Genomic DNA, 20,226 nt, shown 5'->3' on the forward strand with positions numbered 1-20,226 from the left:
CCTTCTTAGAACTTAATTGTTCACTTTGAACAATTACAACAGAACAGAACTGGGTAAACTTGGCTGGACTGTTTTTTTCTTGTTGCTGTTGTTGTTGTTTGTTTTCTTTTATTTCAATGAACATCTACAGAGATTTTGGAACTTCCTTCATTCATTGTTGCACTTTTTTTCCCGCCCACCCCACCCCCATCCCCCATTCACTCCTCTCCTTGAAAAGGAAAAGAAAAACTCCTTCATTGGTACACAATCCCCCCCCGCCCCCGCACACCTCCACCCCAAATAGAATTCACTCTGCAACCCTCATTCTGTACTCTTATGATAAACATAATGCCCTAATATATAATACTTTTAAACTACTCTCTCCCTCATAGACTTCAATGCAGCAAACATAATTTATCCAGTTTTTTTCAGTCTTACCCCCACCCCGATGTCAGCCTCATTCTACAACAGTGGCACCATACAGCATTTGTCCCTTCGTGACTGAGATATTTCACTCAGCATCATGTCCTCCAGGGTCACCCATTCTGAATAATATTGCATGAGTTCCTTGTTTTTAATGCAGCATAGTATTCCATTGTGCGAATATACCACAGCTTTTCTCCCCATCCATTTGCTGATGGGCACTTAGGTTATTTCCAACTCCTTGCTATTGTGAACAAAGCCGCGATAAACATGGGTATGCATATATCTACTTGGATGTCATTTATGGTCTCTTTAGGGTATATTCCCAGTAGTGGAATTGCTGAGTGAAATGGTATCTCTATTTGCAACTTTCTGAGAAAGCGCCACACAGCTTTCCATAGTGGTTGCACCATTTTACACTCCCACCAACAGTGAATAAGGGTTCCAGTCTCTCCACAACCTCACCATTGGCTGGACTTTTAAATATCTGAGTTAATGAACACATTCTGGTATTTTCCTTGAGGGTTATAATTTTATTTGGGAAGGATCAGGCCGATATGTTTTTAAAAACCTAACCCTTAAAAAGCTTCTTCTCAGATTTAAGAACAAAACAATCCTGGGCACAACCATTCAACTGTCTGCCCAGAGCTCCAGTCTTTGTTCTGATAACTTGCTCTGTTTTTTGTTTTTCCAAAAGCCCGATTCTTTGTGGCTTAAGAGTATGAAATCAACAAGAAATAAGAAAACCAAATGAGCACTTAGAGGTAGAAAAAGCAAAGTGTAATTATAGGGTCAGAGGAGCTAATTACAAGCGCAGCAGAAATAAGGAGGATCATGGGGAAGTGTACACACGCACACACACACACACACACACACACACACACCCCAAACCGTTCCAGTCCCTGCCTTACCTCCAAGCAAGCAGAGAGCTGCACTGCTGCATAAATAAATCATTTGGATAGCTCCCTGTATGAACACAATCAATAGTTCTTCCGTCCTAGGGTCAGGCACTGTATATCCACAGCCCGGCCTGACCTGAAGTTGTATATAAAATATGATCTTAAAGAAAGCATCCAACTAGCCTGCTTCTACATGGGAGCCTCACACTCCATCAATCATTCATCCCTCCTTGTCCGCGCCAGCACCACCCGCCGGCTATGGACTTTGGGGAAGTTAATAGCGTGGAAAGGAACACTGGCCCTCAGGAAACATGAAGTCCGTGTCACAGACGTCGCACTGCACCTCAGTTATTCTGGAATGCACTTGGTAGGGATTTACAGGCAAGATTCACAAGGTGAGGGGCCACGTTTAGTCTAAAATATTAGATAACCTTGATTTTCACATGATTCAGTATGAGGATACATTTTCCCAGTACTTTCAAACAACACCCAAAGCCCAGGAGGGAGAAGAGAGAAACAAAATCATCACAATGATGTGTTGTCACCTACAACAGGGTTTTCTCAACGTTGGCAAAATGAAAACGTAGACTGGGTAATTCTGAGCTGTCTGAATATTCTACAATGCACAATGTGCTCCAACAACTCAGAATTACCCAGTCTACATTTTCATTTGTGCATTGTAGAATATTCAAAGCATTCCCTGCTTCCATTACCTGGGCGCTGGGCGCTCCTTCTACCCTACTTATGACACTCAAAAGTGTCTCTAAGCATTGTTAAGTATTCTATGAGCATCAAAACTGCTTCCAGTTAGGAACCACTGACTTAACACCCAGAAATACAGGGGCATAGTGGACGGCAAGGGTCCATGTATTATCTAAGAGTCCTTGGTGATAGACTTAACAAGGTGCCCTGCATTAACAACTACTCATGCAACCATATGTGTTTCAGCATAGAAGCGTGCCCTAAGTTTTCAAAGCCTGACTTTTTTGAAGCAGATGGTCAGGTCTTTACTCTGAGACACCTCTGAATGTACTCAAACAACTTATTAACTTCAGTTAATAAATTGGCAAGCTTACCATTTGCACCACTCAAAGATTCCAATGGTAGATATGTTATAGGTCATTCTTAAACATATTAAGTTATACATCATTCTTTTTTTATTTATTTTATTATTATTATTATTATTATTATTATTATTATGTGTACCATCAAATCAGACCTGACTGGTACAGGAGGAGATTGCCCCTCCTTCTCCAGCAGAGCATCTGGTGGATTTGAACTGCATACCTGTGGGATTGCAGTGCAGCTTCTTGCCACTAGGCCACCAGAGCTCCCTATGTCATTCTTAAACACAGCTACATAATATTTTCATATCACCAATAAGTATGTTGCATTATCTGTCATAGAATAAAGTGCTTAGCAATTCTAATCAATAATGAATAAGGAAATAGAAGAAGAATTGAGGGCTTTAAAGTGTGATGTACGTGAAGAATATTCAATACACCAAGATCTGCCAAAAGAACACATCTACTTTGGGAGAAGGGCAGTGACAGGGCTCCTTGGAAACAAGGATGGGGAAGCCTCACCTCACATCCTCAGGCATTGTATCAGGAGAAGCCAATCCCTAGAGGAAGACATCTCATTTGCTCATTGAAAAAGAGAAGACCTACAAAGAGATAGACTGACACAGTTTTTTGCAGCAATGGGCTCAATCTTGTCAACAACTGTAAAGGACCAGCCAGTGTTTCTTTTGTTGTGTGTGGGACCACCCACTGTGATATGGAACCAGCTTGAGGGCACTTGACAGTTATCATCAAGGTCTCTCTCTCTACCTCACTTACATCCCATTGGAGAAGGAAGAACGTCATTGATGGGGGAGACAAGGAGAAAGGACTGGGCATGGGCTACTCAGTCTATTCCTTCAGCCACCTGCATCTCTCTATTTGACACGGAGACTGTAAAAATGGCCTCGGGTGTATCAGAAATGAGGAGAATGGGACAAGAGAGGGCAGGATTCAGACTCTTTGTTCATGGGTTCACTATGAATCAAAGTGGATTCTACAGCCCGTAACAACCCTGATCAAGAACCTTGGTAGTTCAGCAATTAAAACATTCAGCTGATAACCAAAAAGTCAGAATTTCAAATACACCAAGGAAGAAAGATAAGGCAGTCTGCCTTCACATAGATTTACAACCTGGAAAGACCTATAGGGCAGGGACTTCCTGGCAGTGGGTTTTGGCTGGTCAAGGAGGATATCAACCTAGCTTTCCCCTCCTATTAGACAGTTTCTACTGGGTCTGATCAGGGATTGATTTTTCTTTCTTCCTACACTTAAAGTTGATTCAACACAGAGTATTTTTAAATCACAAGATTCTCTAGGACAGTAATTTCCCCCACTCCCCCCCCATCCCCCAGGATAAGCCAGGAAAACAAACTAACAAACATACCAATTTAGACTTTGAAAACACCAAAATGGTTCCAGACTGATTGATACCAAGTAGACCACAGCAAAATGTGGTCCAGTCCCAAGCCATCCTGAAAAGGTTTGGCATGTTTGAGTCTACTAATATGACTTTGTGTCAGTCCTTCTCATCAAAGGCTTCTCTCCTCTGTGCTGCAATCCCAAAGGCACATGGTTTGAGGCCACCAGCTGCTCCATGGGAGAAGAATGGGCAATCCTCTCCTATGCGATTAACTACCTCTGAAAACCCACCAGTGGGTGAGCTATGGCTCGGTTATGGCGCTATGGTATACAACAACAATAATGTCCTTTTCTTGTGATTTCTCTTTCCTGATAATGCTTGAAAGCAAGCATGACCAAATCTGTAGTGTTTTCTTGAGCTAATTTTTGCAAGTATACTATCATAACTTTCTTCTTAGCCTATCTTACTTTTTTAAGTTTTGCTGAAAAAAAAGTGTATCACAGATGCCCTTGATAATATTTGAAATACAAGTGATAAAATTTCTACCTTCTTAAGGAAATGAAAGCTACCACAACCTGACAAACTGAAAGACAGACATAGTGGCTGAGAGATAGTCAACTTGAAATACATCTCAGTTTTGACACTATAGCACAAAAGCACGTTGCTATTGCTACTGTTCTTGTTCTTGTTAGCTGCCATGGAGTTGACTGACTCATAGTGACCCTGTGAACAACAGGTCCAAACACTGCCCCATCCTGTGTCATCCTCACAATCGCCACTATTTTCAAGCCTACTGTTGCAGTCACCAACTCAATCTATCTCATTGACAGTCTTCTCTTTTCTTGGCCCTTTACTTTCCCAAGCATGATGTCTTTTTCCAAGTATATACAATACATAAATTAAAACATGTGGGCATCATGTATGTGAATGAACAGGTGTTGCTGAGTGGTGACAAAACTTTGATGAAAAAAAAAGTCAGGCACACATATCTAATAGAAACTAGTGTAAATTCTGAGACTATGACCATTTGTCATCTTTAAAACTTGAAACAAAATTTACCTTCCTAGCTCAACAATCATCCAAACAAGCAACAGTTCTAGAGCATGACCAGTAACACCAGGGAGACACTTACTTCTCAGAATAATGAACCATATAAGATCAAAGTGTAGCACTTATCCAAGGATGAAGCCGGGGAGACAGGCAGAGTTAAGACAGAAGGATAAATGGGAAAGAGAGTTACAAGCAGAAAGTGGGAAGAGTATGATCGATCACATTGTAATTAATGTTTATACAACAAAATGTGTCTGAATCATTGAAGGAACACCAATTTGCTTTATAAATGTTTACCACTCAGATCACGTACACACTCACACACACACACAGCACTGACCAATGACTTAGAAGGTCTTCAGTTAAATAACTAAGTAACATATTGCCGTTGGGTCAGAACCAACTCCTGGGTTTTAAGAACCTCTGGCAGGCCTTCCGAGGCTGCAAATCATGCAAGAGGAGATAGATTGCCCATCTTTCTTCTGTAGAGTAGCTAGAGGATTTGAACCACTTGGCTTTGGGTTGGCAGTACAACTCCTTAACCAGTAGGCCACCAGAGATCTTAACGTGGAGCTTCTTTGCCCATTTTCATGTTCTCATTCTCCTCTACTCCATATGGTAAAATAAACATTTCGTTCTTCTGTTCATAACATTTGGAAGCAGGAGTGGCATCCACCTCCTAAACAACATGCCTCTGGAAACTGTATGAACTCTGAGAAATGATGATAGTTATCTAAAGGTTTTAGGCCTTTTGTTCATAGAGTCGCTACTAGTCATGTTCCACTTGGCTGCAATCCACAACAACAGCATGGTAGGCAAGTAGGGTGGATTTGACCCTGTAGACCAATTCACTAGCTCTGGCAGACAGCACCAAATACTGTATTTGATTTGTACAATTTCAACTGACAATGGACTAGATAAAGCTTAACTACAATGATAGGCATTGGGCAACTTCTTTCCTGTTAAGAAATACCCAAGAATATCTGTATGTTTTTGTCACCTATAACTATTAAGGGAACTGTACAAGGATATTTACAATAATAAACACTTGAAAGGGCATTTTAAATTGGATGGTTCTTCCTTGTGTCCCTTTTCTTTTAACTGACCATGTTGCCTCCGGCTCTGGTTTCTAATTTCTTTCCTCATTAAAAGTCCTGTCAACCTTCCCAAGAATAAAGTTGTTCCTTTAAAAACACCCATCTCATAAAAGGCCCGTGCCCTGCAGGTCCAAGATAAATAAGAACAGTTCATGAAATCTCCCTCCAAATAACAGACTTATGAGAAATAAACCTGAACTTTGATTTCAAATGCCTCCAAACAAATCATCTTCATCTTGGAGGTTAGTGTCCCCAGAATGGGTTTGGCAGTATCATCCCTGGGCAAACATCCCTCATTCCTATAGGGGAATTGAAAACACATCTTATTCTTCTGCTGTTGGAGTGCATAAAACCATCAGCAAAGATCAGGTCATGTATATAGGTCCTATTTCAGCTGGGAGCATTTGTAAGCAAGAATGTGGAATACTTACTGGTATTATACCAGGGATCCAAATGCCATAAATTAAGGATGGTACAGAGAAATCTTGCTGGCGTATAAGGATACTCACTGTAGCATGGTGATGATGGGAAAATTTGAAACAGCCTAGGATCTGCTATCTGCTGCCGAGGACTTCTTTAAAGTGCTAAAGAGCAAGGATGCCTGTTTAAACACTAAGGGGAGCCTTCCCCAAGCCATAGTATTTTCAATTACCTCATATGCATGTGGCCAGAAGGCAGGAGCGTGGTGGTGGGAGTGCAGGAATCGTGGCAAGCTTTTGGAGTCGACTGCTTTTCCGGGAATGTGTTTGACATGCAGGTTTGCTCTGTCCCTGGAGTGGAGCTAGCCAGCCTGGGCCTAGGGTTTGAACCAGGAGGTGGCCTTAAGCCCAATGGGTCCTCAGGCCAGGTTCAAATTGTCTTCCTGTCAAACATTCTTCTAGGTGGTATAGCACTGGTCTGTCCGTTGCCGTACAGAGGTAACTCGTGGTTGCTGTGATGCTGAAGCCTGTGACAGTGATGTGCCAATCATGGTAATGGGTACCCATGGTGGACAGTGTTGGCTAGAGCTTCCCAACTAAATCAAGCCTGGAAGCAGGAGTGGCATCCACTTCCGAAATGGCTTTCCTCCGGAAACTCTATGTACGAACAGTGCTCAGGCTGTTTGTTCATAGGGTCGCTATGAGTCGTCTACGACTCGACGGCATTAAACAACAACAACATATGCATGTGAAAGATGGACAATGAATAGGAAGATCACATAAGAAGTAATGCCTCAAAATTGTGGTGTTGATAAAAAGTACTGAATATACCAGGGACATCAAAGAACAAATAAATACGCCTTAGAATAAATGCAACGAAGGTGTTCCCTAGAGGCAAGAATGGTAAAATTTCCTCTCACTTACTTTGGACACGGTTTCAGAAAGGGCCAGCCCTCTGGAGGAAAAGCATCATGACTGGAAAAGTCGAAGTTTAGAACTAAAGAGATGAAGGCTCTTGATGAGGTAGACTGACCCAGTGAAGGTAATAATGGTCTTGAGTTTGGTAGAGATTGTGAAGATGATGCAGAATAGGTCCAAGTTTCAATCTATTGTTTAGAGAGTGGTGGATGAATAGAGGACATCAAACAACAATAGTTATGTCCATTAAGTGGGTGATCAGTAAACCACAGCTATGTACACATGCCTATTGTGCTAGGGTGTTGTTGATTTTAGTGGTCATTGTGTTGATTCTGACTCACAGTAGAAAGATCCATGCCCTAAGGTTGTCAAGATCATTAAAATTTAGAAACACGTTGCCAGAACATTCTTTTAAATGACTCATGATGGATTTGAACTACAGATCTCTCAGTTCATAGTCAAATGCTTAATGAACCATAGCACCCAACGGTTCCACATACCCAGTTCAAAAAACAAACCCATTGCCTTTGAGTCAATTCTGACTCATACCATCTCTTGAAAACAGAGTTAAACTGACCTATGCAGTTTCCAAGATGTTATTTCTGTTATCATAATACTCAGTAACTAAGACAATATTCCTCAAGAAAGAACAGTGTCTTTTTTAAAAAATTATCAAATTATCACTTAGAACAGAATCATATATAGCTAGTGAGGGCATCACTCCTTTAAGACACTCAATGGCTACAAGTTGAGGCTGAGAACCACAAGAATTCATGTGTGCGCTCACAATACATTAGTTCGCACACATTTCCTCAATGTTCATTCTTCCCCTACAATGTACATAAGTTTTCAGACTAATTTGATAATAGCCCATTTCAGTTTTCAAAAGAAGCTGACCTCTCAGTTCCCACTTTGGTAGATAGAGAAGAATATCTGCACTGTTACAAAAGGTACGTTCACTGGTATCATTATGAATTTTGATCTCTGGAGCATCTTATTTGGAGTCTAAATCTTAGCCCACACTTGATTTTCATCAATGATGAGACGGCAAAATCTTCAATCTGTGTTAGAAGAGAATGTAGCACCCTGTGTTGGCAGGGTCAGAGTCAAGCTAAATAATTAAAGGAGAAAATCCATTAGCTCCCTTTCAACATTAATTCCTACCATCCTTACTCCCTAAGGTAATTCTGATGGCATAGTCAGTAGGGAGGGAGTTTCGCTGCTAACGTTAAGGCAGTGCCTCTTTGGTGGTTCAAGTCTATCAGCAACTCCATGGGACAAAGATGGGCAAGCTGCTTCTATGTAATTTACAGCCTCAGAAATTCACTTGAGGATTGACTATCAGTGGTCTTGACTCAAGGACAGTGAGTGCCCATATTCCTAACATGGATCAATTTGCCCCATGATTTCTTGTTGTTGTTAGGTGCTGTTGAGCCAACTATCCCCCTCGGTGACCCTACAGGTAGGATGGGGCATGGTTTAAAATAACAGATTTAAACCTTGTCTTATTGCTCCAATCTCACAATCTCTACCATACTCAGACCGATTGTTGTGTTTACACTGTCAGTTCTTCTCATTCAGGATCTTCCTCTTTTTCCTTAGGCATCTGTATTATGAGATTTAAAAAAATTTCTTTTTACAAATAATACACTAGTTGGCACTAATCCTTCTATTTATCAAGACTTTGAAGAGTACATTCAAATATAATACTGATTCAATGTGACTTAAGTAGACACAAGGAACGTAATGGGTCATGGAAATGAAACAGGAAGGTAGACTTCAGGTTAGACTCCTTCCAGAGTCTATGGTCTTTCTTTAGTATTGACCACATTCTCAGGGAGGCAGAGAACTGGTCGACCATTGAAGGCTGTCTGTTTTTTCAGCATGTTCAAACCCTAGAAATGTCAATAATAGTTCAGAGACTGAGTCCTATTGCATGACTGTGGGTCACAAGTTCATATCTTAGCCAAGGCTATAACTGATGAGACGGAGTTATGCCAGTTGGCCAGATTTATTATAAGTCCAACTCTAAAGTACGGAGTCAGCTCCACAGAAGTATGGGGACCAAAACCCAAACAAAACAACAACGACAAAAAAAGTAAAAAACGAAAACACACACACACATTCATACATCTGAGAGAAGCTGATCTCTAAAGAAAATGGCATTGCGAAACCAGAAGGAGAGGAAATCGCTACTGGACAGGTGAAAAGAATACCCCGTGAGAAAGTAAGAAGGGTAGAACTTACCACATCGATATTTGTTATTGCTAAAATAAAGGCCCTCACAATAAGCATTACTGATCCGTGTTCACCAAAGCTAATTTTTGTTTTCGTTGTTAACACAAATATTTATTGGTAGTATTTATACAGTAAACTAGGTTGTCTGTGAGGTTGTGGCTAGCCTGAATTCACCGCTTCCTTGTGCACAATGGTGCTCTCTCCTTTATAAATGGGCAATTCTCTTTGGCATCCATTAGGGTTTTGCCCAGATATTGGCCTCTGTTAAATATTAAAAAATCAACTTAGTTTTCTATTAAACGAAACTAAAAATGATTCCATGGAGAGTGATTGTATGTTACCAAATGCATCTCATGTTAAATGTCATTAAAGTGCTGCTGATCAAAGTTATTTTTTTAAGGTCCTTTACAGAGACTAAGGACCTCCAGTGACTCAGCGTATTATTCTTTGTGTTGCCAATGAAAAGTATGGCAATTCAAATTCACCACATTCTCTGAAGGAGAATGAAGGGTAGGTTTCTTCATAAAGAAAAAAAAATCATAACCTCAGAAACCCAATAGAATGTCACTATGAGTTGGAATGTCTTTATAGCAGTGGATTTATTTTTAGTTTGGGAATTTTGACAGGGGGAGTGGGGATGAAGACTACAGAGCTGATCATTTTAAGAATTCCAGTTGTTAGTTCAACTGAGACACTAATATATCATTCAAAAGAACCTCTAGAACTGTCCCTTTGGAAATGGTAGCTACCAGCCAGAGACTGCTGGTTGTTGTTTGGTGACCCTATCGATAGGGAGCTCCCGTGGCCTAGTGGCAAGAAGCTGCACTACAATCCCAAAGGCACATAGTGCGAAGCCACCAGCTGCTCCACGATCTATATATACAACAGAACAAACCACCACCTGGCCTGTGTCATCCTTATAACTGTTGCCAAATACTAGTCATTTAAATGTGAAACAACCAGGATAAAAGCAAAATTTAGAATTTAGTAATTCAGTTATGCTAACCACAGTCCTTGGGCTTGATGTTAATCTGAGGGTCAGCGTCCACTACAGCAGACAGGGAAGATGGAGAACACATCCATCGTGACAAAATTTTCTTTTGGGAAGTGCTATTATGCACGTTTTCTTCATTTAAGAAAATGAAGACATTTGAATGGAGCAAGAAGAAAGAGGCAAATGACCTACGCATCACTTCGTAGTCTATAGGCTATGATAATTATATGGTGGGGAAAAAAACAAACAATGGTTCAAATAGAGTGAGTGAGTGTGAGAGTGTGTGTGTGAGAGAGTGTGTGTGTGTGTGTGTGTGTGTGTGTTTACTGACATTTAAAATAAATAAATGAGCAAGCAGTATTTCACCCTTTCTCTTTTGGAGTCAAAGAGCACATACAAAGGCAAGTTCAATGATAGGGAGCTGAATTAAACGCTAATGGCAATGAAAAGTCTCCATTTTTATTCTTTTTTCTCTACATCCAAAATTGAGCAATAATGAGGGATAGTTATACAGAATTTCTGACAAGACAAGTAGCACAGCTTTTTTATTTCCTGCAATGGACAGAATGAATTATGTGGTGTGCAAAGCTAAGATGCATTTTATATCTGCAGCAAAATCCAAACACTTGGTCTACAGAATGCTGGCCTGTGCTTGTCGCTGCAACATTCAACTTCTCTTCTCTACAAATTATGTCTTCTGGTTGTCATAAGCTGCCTTCACATGTCCGTCTCTGACTTGGACGACAGAACACTATGTCCTCAAGTCCTGTGCCGTATCCATGATCAGTCACAGATCAGACCATTGTGACCCAAAGGGTCTTCAGTTGTTAACTTTCAGAGGTGGATCACTGAGGTTTTCCTTCTTTCTGGTCCGTCTTAGTCTGAAAGTTCCACTGACCCCTGTTTAGCATCAGTGTTGTTGTTTGATGGTAGGTGCAATCAGGTCAATCGCTGAGCAAACCTGTCCAACAGAACAAAAGACTGCTTTGTCCTGCATCATTCCTGTGGTCAATGATGGAACAGGTTGTTTCAAACAGTAGAGTTTTTATTAGCTGATTTTCAGAAACAGAACACCAGGCCTTTATTCCTAGTGTATATCTTAGTCTGGAAGCTCCACGTGGAGTGCATTGATTGGGGATTGAACCGGAGTCTCCTGCATAGAAGGCGAGAAGTTCATCACTGAACCAGCACTGCTTACATTCGTGCTTTAATACTATGGATTCATTTCATCATCTCATATTACATACAATCTTCTCAGTATCTATGTCTTTATTCTTGCTTGTCCCTCTGCCTACAACGTATTTTCCTGGACTCCAATCAGGTTGTTGATGCTATGTTCTGTTGGGTCAGGGCTCATTCCTAGCTGAGCCTCCAGCAGCTTTTCAGAGGCTATAAATTACCTGAGAGGAGATTAGCCTATCCATCTTTCTCTTACAGAGCTGCTGGTGGATTCGAACCATGTGCCTTTAGGTTGGCAGCGTAACTCCTTACCACTAAGCCATGAGAGCTCCCTGGACTCCAAACACAGCCATCCCTATCTCTTCTACAGGTATCTACTCACATTTCATGTTCTAACACCTTAGTTCTGACCCCCTTAGCTAACATTCACATTATTACCAAGTCGAACAGAAGTTTCATGGGGCAGACAACAAAGGACCATGCCTAATTAGTTCCTGTTACTTCCCTAATCCTGAATAGATTCTCAAGAACTGTTTGTAGAAAGAAGAAACAAACAGAAAGAGAAAAAAAAGATGGGGAGAAGGTCAGGGGCTCTGCTTACCAAACTGAATTGCCTTACTTACTACTAATAAGCAGATCTAAGAAACAGGTCACCACGTGTTTCTTGGTGCCATTGCCGTTGGGACATAAATGAGAAAATTCTCTTAAGTTATTCCCTCTAGGGTAGATCATTTCCAAAACTGCTATGTTTGTTTACTTGGGCGTATAGCCATTGTTAGGTGTCTTTGAGTTGACCGTGACTCAAAGCAATCCCGTGAACAACAGATCAAAATCCTGTCTTCCCCCAGCCTTGATCTCCACCATGCTCAAGATCAGTGCAGTCACTGTCTTAATCCACTTCACTGCTGTTTTAGGTGTCGTCAAGTCGGTTCGGCCTCATAGACATTGTATGTACCAAAGAACAGGTATTTTCTCACTCCTGCAGTCATCACACATCCTCACAGTCATCACTATGCTCGTTGCACCCATTACGTCTATCTACTTCTCTCAGGATCTTCCTCTTTCCCTCTGACCTTCTGCTTGGCACCTTTAGGAAGAAACAAGAAAAACGTGGGTGCGCCTTGTGCTGTCTAATGCCACTCCTAGCTGTTGTCATGAAAGTGTGATGAAGAATTAAGATCCTCAAATGTGTTAGAGCCCCCAGAGCACAGGTTGATTAGGGAATCCTTTTCTCTCTCTTTCCATATGCAAAGGCTGGGAGGCAATGAAACGCACATACATTTCAGAATCTGTTAGGAGTGATTAATAAGGCGAACTCAGTGTACTTTATCATCTTTCACAGCATCCGCACAGCATGGACACCCTGCTACCTCATTTTCCTGATGGCCACTGTTAAGAAATGCACTGCGTTCATATGTCATTTCTATTTGGAATCCATCTAAATACTCTCAGCACAAGTTCTTGAACAGAGTTGTCATTGTTGTAGGTGCTGTCAAGTCTATTTTGTGACTCATAGTAACTTTATATGACAGAGGGGAACTGCTTCCATCCAGTTTCTTATGATGTCAGAAGTAGATCATTAGGTCTTTTCTTCCACAAAGGGACTGGTGGATTCAAACTACCAATCTTTCACTTAGCAGCCAAACAACCATCTCCCTATAAGATCCACTGGTGAATAAAGTCCCACTGTCTTCTAATAAATGCAGACTCTCAGTGACCTTCCACTGGGTTTTCTGAGTTTCTAAATTTTTATGTGAGTTGCTGGTGGGTTTGAATCCTCAACCATTCCAATTAGTAGCCCAACTCAAAGACACTAATTACATATGTGGGTCTCATAAGATCTTCAGAATTGTAGCAAAGGCATTGCATTATCAGCACACATTTCAATTTAGAGATAGTTTAACATGTTTAATTGTAATATGATTGTTTTTAAAAAAATCTTACAGCCAACTAAAACAGATATTCTAAATGAAAAAGAAAATTTCACAATGGACCAGGGACTTTTGTAGTGGAAAGAACGGATTATGAAATTGAGGACTGGTGAGAATTTAGAAAAGAAAACAGCCATTAGTGATTAATGGTCAAGTACTGTTTGCCAAGAAAGATACTTCAATCTAAGTTCATCCCCTTTGTTGGTAGAATACTAAGACAATCTTCCTGGGAGGTAGATCAAAAGTTGAGTAGCAGCCAGTGGTGTTTGTGAAATCTTCATGACTAAGACAAAAGTTTATAGGCCAGATAAAAGAAGACAAAATTATATTTGGTTAAATGGCCATACCAAGAGTATTGATTAAATGGAACAATCTATACCAGGAAAGATCTCTAGTGAAGTACTACAGGATACTACCCCGGCCCCATCCTGAGAGGTGGTTTCATCAATACCACTGCTTCTCATTAATAAGAAACAATTGTGATAAACTATTTATTGTACTTATCTTCTCAAAAAAACAGCTATTGAACTCTTCTGTGTGGTACATGTTGTGCTCATGCCTTGGGTTAAAAAAAGATAAATATAACAGTTTCTGCCGAGGGGAAGCCTGGTCTAAAGGTGGGGAGAGAGAGTGAGCTGACATTTAAATTAATCCCTATATTATAGTCATGGCATGTTTGAGGCTCTCGATGAAAAGATTCCTATTTGTCTAGGTAGGTCCATTTGAGAACTCTCTTTTGTCTCTCTCTCTACCTTCCTTTAGAGAACTCCCACGTATCCTATAGGTTTGAGCTTAGATGTCAGTTTTATCAAAGAGCCTTTCTGGATGCACCCCACCTGCTCTTCAGTCAAGGCTGCGAGCCTTTCTCTAGGGCTCCTCAGCATCCTATGATCCTGGGAACACATGATTTGTATTCTGCAACCACTTGTTTACTTCTGTATTTCTGACTAGCCCGTGTGCTCTTTGAGCATCAGGAACTACATCTTTGCCATTTTGTATTTTTCCACACAAAATCTACTTTTTTTTTTTTTTTAGTAAATCACAGGGACCCAATATATTATTTAATATAAGGAGGTTTAATGGAGTCTTGGCACTGAGAGTAAAGCTTGATGGAATGACTTTTACTATTTCCTCCACCTCAAAAAAAATTTTTGTAAGTTTAGTGAACATGGCAGTTTAGGATTTCAACCTTTAAATAAAGAGATTACCAGAGGATAGTTTATGAAGGGACCATCATAACTGATGAGCCATGATCTTATCCAGAAACCCAAACCTTCTCATTTGCTCCTATGTCTGCTGTGTCCATTGTCTGGTGTTTTGTGTTTAATTAAGTACTATTCACAAATACTTAGTATTTATGTGCATTAGTAAGGAGACTTCCACGAGGGGCTCTGAGGGAGAAAGATAGACAGTCATCCTCCATGCAATTTACAGACCGGGAAATCCAATGGGATGGTCAACTATGAGTCAGTTCCAACTAAATGTCAATGTCAAAGAGTTGTGTTATTGAGTTGAGTAAAGCGCACCAGTGGCATTAGTGGTTAACTCCTCCACTACCCAGTAAATGATTGGCTGTGAAAGCCAGCCAGTGGTTCTGCAATAGAAAAGGCGTGGTGATCTGTTCCTATAAATATTCCATCCTCAAAAACTGATTGGGGCCGTTCTATAAGGTCATTTTGAATGGGAATCCAGTCAATAACACACATTAACAAGTCCGGTAGTTAGGCTCTGTAGAACTCAGTTTACACAATTAACATTGACATATCAGAGGTTTACTAACTTAAAAAATTCAGTACGTGTACTAGAAGATGCTATTTCAAATAATAATAAAAGAATAAACCAGCTATGTGTTAGACTCTTTGCAAGTTGCTTGATTAGTGAGACTCTCTGCAGTTTTTCTTTATTGTTACCCACATTTTATAGAGGTAAAAATAGAGGCACCTGAAACTTACATGACTTTCCAAGGTAAATCAGCTAGTAGTTGGCAGATACTATCTGAACATCTGTGTCCAAAGCTCTCCTTTGGAATTTTACTCTACAATTTTATTATTTGAAGAATTCATCAGCTTGAAGAAGAGTTCCTCTGTGGTGCAAAGGGCTACCGTGATCAGCTGCTAAATTAAATGCTGGAAGTCTGGATGCACCCAGAGATTCCCTGGAAGAAATTCCTGCTGATCCCCTTCTGCAAAGTCAGCCCCTGAAAACCCTCACCAGGGGGCAGTCCTACTTTGACACACAGGAAGTTGCAAGGACCTGAGCGGACTCAATAGCGATGGATAGGCTAGAGCCTGGGAATATGCGGGCTATGGTTGGAGGGGGCACGAGGAGGGGGGAGTTATGTGCTGTTAGTTAGGGGAATGGTTTACAAAATTTAGGAGGTGGGGTAGGGAGGAAATTTTTATTGGTAGGTGTCTTACAGTGAATTCCAACTCATAGCAACCCCAACTAATAGAGTCAAACTACCCTGGAGACTATTCTAAGCTGACATCAGCAAGTCTTTCCCCCATGGAACCACTGGTTTTGCTCCAATTGAAACCTTCTGGTTCGTAGACTAGCTCTTCTCTATTGCACTCACAGTCAGACGCACCAAGTCAAGACTGACTCAGAACAGATTCTCCGCTGGGTTTCCAAGGGTGTAAATGACATTGCTTTTCTCTCCCCCCCACCCCCCCCGTGCGGTTAGTTGCTGGTGGATTCTAACCGCCAAAGAGCCGTGACCTTTGGTTTGGTTGTGTACCTAACTCCCTGTGGGCTACATCACCAGCGCTCCCTCACCAGTGCACTGCAGTTCTCCCTTATGGAGTAGCAGTAGAGAAGTAAAAAGAGAGGGGAAAAAATGACTAACGTTGAAACACCAACCAAGCTTAGCATAAGATAGGCAAATAATAAATCTAAGTCTGCTATATTTTCTTAAATACATATAAATGATCTTTTCAGGTAAAAAAATAAAATCACCACAAACTCTAAACACATATGCAAACAGAAGTTCTCTGAATCACTTAGCTCTTGGGATTGATTAAATAGATTGCATTTCTCCCCAGTTCCCTGCGCTTCAAATATGTTGCTCACCTTGCTTCCTTGACTTTAAAATAAAGCGCAGATCCACCATTTACAATTTGATCAAAGTCGTCACGATGAAGATTTTCTAAGGCATCGTCAGATTCGGCTATGCTTATTTTTAATAAGAACCCCAACTAATCAATAGATAATTTGAAATTATGAAGCCCTAAACTTTAATGTTCTGTTTGGTATTTTTGTATTAGTTGAAATAAGGGCACAGTCAACTTGAAGGCAGAGAGCTAAGCATGAGTGCGGCTTAAAGTAGCTTGAGGCCCCAGGGGCCTAACACCACCGGTGATGCCTCCATTTGAAATTTCTGGCTCTTTTTTTATGAGTCAGAAGTATCTTCAACTACATCACTTCTGGGACTTTGGTGTCAACAGTAGAGAGAATGAATTGGTAAGACAACCTAAAACATCACAGATTGGTTTTGCACTTTCACTTTCCTCCCAGTACAACTCAGCTTCTTCCCCTGTTGTGTAACAGAAACCCATATCCAGCAAGAAAGAAGTGAACTCTTCTTTCGACAATCTGACCAGTGCATCGACTGGAGAGACAGAAGTTTAAAGATTCATTTTTCTAGTTAAAAGAGCAAAGCTGCAGCTTCTTCCTACATCCTTTTTTTCCTTCCTGGCCTTCACCATACATCACCTTCCACTCCATAAATTTTATTAGGAAAATCTTTCTCATCTCATTAGGGTAAAACACATTATCTTGAATTAAATACTCCCCCTCCCCCCCATATTTCTCACACAATATTCCTTCCTTCCCTTTACTACCAGTTTTTAAGTGTCTGTGATCAGCTTCCTTGAAATTAATATATGCATCTAATGTATAATTTCTTTGTTTTTCCATGGAAAATTGTTATTAAATGGGTGGCATGATTTGCTGAGGAAGCATCCTGGAATCCAAGGAATATTGTAGTTACTTGGTACAGTGTTGGGATAGTGGGAGCATGGTTATACTCTGTTTTGAATTATATTGAAATTGTTCTAAATATCCCAGGCTGGACTCTCCTGTCAATTAATCAGTGCCAAGACTCTGTCTAACATTTTGCTACAAACTGGGTTCAATTGTAATTTGTCAACTCTAGCACCCGTTGCTATGACAAATAGCTTCGGTCTGGTTAATCTTTTGAACATAATAGCATTCTGCTACTTTGATAAATCTATTATGTCGTAGTTTACATATGCTTTGGGGAAAAATTTTATTGGGACATTTTATACTAAATTATCTCTAGTCGACAGTAACAGGAAGTGAAAGGGTAGTGCTCATGGTAGCTTTGTGGTAAGTCAATACCGTTAGGTTATTGTGGATCTCATCCCCAGGTGGTATAAATGGTTAATGCATTCATTAGCTAAACAGAAGATTGAAGATTTTCATCTATCCAGACGTGTCTGGTTATGTTTTTTAAAAAACCAGCCACTGAAAGCACTGAAGAACACAGTTCTACTCTGATACACATGGAATACACCATGATTTGGAGTAGAGTTGATGCCAACTAGCATCTTTAACTGGTTAAAGCTACAATCTCTAAGTCCAACTACATAGATTCAATTCAAATCATTCCTACCTCTTTTCCTAAGGCAGTTTACTTGCTATACTAAGCTCTGATCTTTCTCCTTTCTAAAATGAAGATTGTAGTTTTAATTACATCTTGAGTTCAGGAGCTCAGTGCATAGACAATGTTTAGCATAGTGCTTGGGACATTAAAAAGCATCAGTAAGTCTTGAGTGTTGTTGTAATTATTAAATGAAAGCTGATAGCTCAATGGTTAAATAGTCACTAATCAAAAGGTTAGGGAGCTCTAGTCTAGTGGCTGAGTGGCAAGTAATTGCACTGTCAAAACAAAGGCACAAGTTCGAATCCACTATCTGCTCCACAGGAGAAGGATGGACAATCTCTTCCTGTGTAATTTATTGCCTCTGAGAACACATCAGAGGGTCAGCTTATGGGTTAATTCCAATTCAAATGTACACAACAAACAACCAAAAGGTTATTGGTTCAAACCTGTCCAATAGCTCTGAGAAAAAAAAAAAGAAATCTGGCCAATTGTTTCAGTAACAATTACAGCCAGAAAAATCTTCTGGGGCAGTTTTATTCTGTCACAGGAGGACATTATGACTCATAATGAACTTAATAGCATCCCATCCCAATAACAATATCATCATAATAATAACACCAATATTTTTAATGCAGTGTACTTTTCCATAGTCACTGGGAGAGTTTAGGTTTGTGGAAGTTTCTACTGTAAATACCGAGATAAAAAAATTCACTAAGAAGGGACTTAGTTGTCAATGGAGGTGAAAGGTCTTGGATGGACACCTCCTGGAAGGCACTTCCTTGTGCATTGTCACCCCATGGAGGCTGATGTGACTGCAGAACAGGAAATGTATTGAACTTTCGATTCCCGACCTCAGCTAACAATCTGCAATGGGCTGTAAATTGTCCCTTTCGGTCTTAACACACAGGATGTTCCCACTTGGGGAAAAGTGCAGGAGTTGCACTTCTGAGCGATCCTTTCTCCAAAAGTCAATTTCACCTTTTGGCAGCTCCAAAAAGATTCAGATGACTTTAAGTATAATAGCTCTGAATAAGGGCAATAGTTAAAAGAAGGGGATGGTGGAGAGTGTAAGTTTGAAACACAAGAGGGGATAATGTATTGGTTTTTATTCACAGGAGAAGAGCACTGCAAGAAAAGCCTTCTCCCATAGACTATTTATAGTGGAGCAATGAAAAGTTTGTGTGTGATTCTTTTTTTTTTAAAGATCATATCCCTGAGCATTAAAAGAGTCATAATGTTCCATGACACAAAACTGGAATAAGATAGTACCCTGCTGGCTTGGAGATAAATGAAATATCAAAACTGCAGTAAATATTTAAGATGCTCTGACCAGGTTACCCTGGCATTAAAACATTCCTATTTTGGCTTCTATCTCTTCTATTCCATTCTCCATTTTTCCCCCTCCTTCTTCCTGCTGTTCTCTTCCTCCTTCCCATCTCTTCTTCATCCTCATTCTCTTCTTCCTCCTTTTCTTCTCTATTACTCTCTCCATCTCTTCCTCTCTCTCTCTACTCATTTTTTCTCTTTCCACCAACATATTGAATCATATTGTTGTGTCAAGTCAATTTTTGATGCATAGCCATGCCATGTGGTAGAATCCAACGGTAGAATTTTCTAGGCTGCAATTTTTATAGGAGGAAACTTCTAAGACTTTCTCCTGCTAAGCTGCTCAGTAAGTGAATTTGAACCATCAACTTCTTGGTTAGCAGTTAAGTACTTAAATACTGTGGCCAAACAAGGCTCCTTACCAATAAAACTCAACTCAGAACTTACTGCCATCAATTTCGTGATAACTCATTGCTGATCCTCCATTGCTTTCCTCAGGCTGCAAACTGTCAGACAGGAGATTGCCCATCTTTGCCCTGAGCAGCTGCAGATGGATTCCAGTTACCAGAGAAGTACTTGGCCTTTGATTTAGCAGTGCAATTCTCAGTGGATACACCACCAGAGCTTCCTTACCTAGAAAGCATGTTTCAAATTACTCAGTACTATGCATTCAGTAACAAAAGGGCACCGAGGGTAATTAACTGTTGTTGTCATGTGCTGTTGGA

This window comes from Elephantulus edwardii, unplaced genomic scaffold (genome assembly GCF_000299155.1).
Source record: "Elephantulus edwardii isolate Elephantulus edwardi_28Jun2011 unplaced genomic scaffold, EleEdw1.0 scaffold00162, whole genome shotgun sequence".
In the NCBI taxonomy this organism is placed as follows: Eukaryota; Metazoa; Chordata; class Mammalia; order Macroscelidea; family Macroscelididae; genus Elephantulus; species Elephantulus edwardii.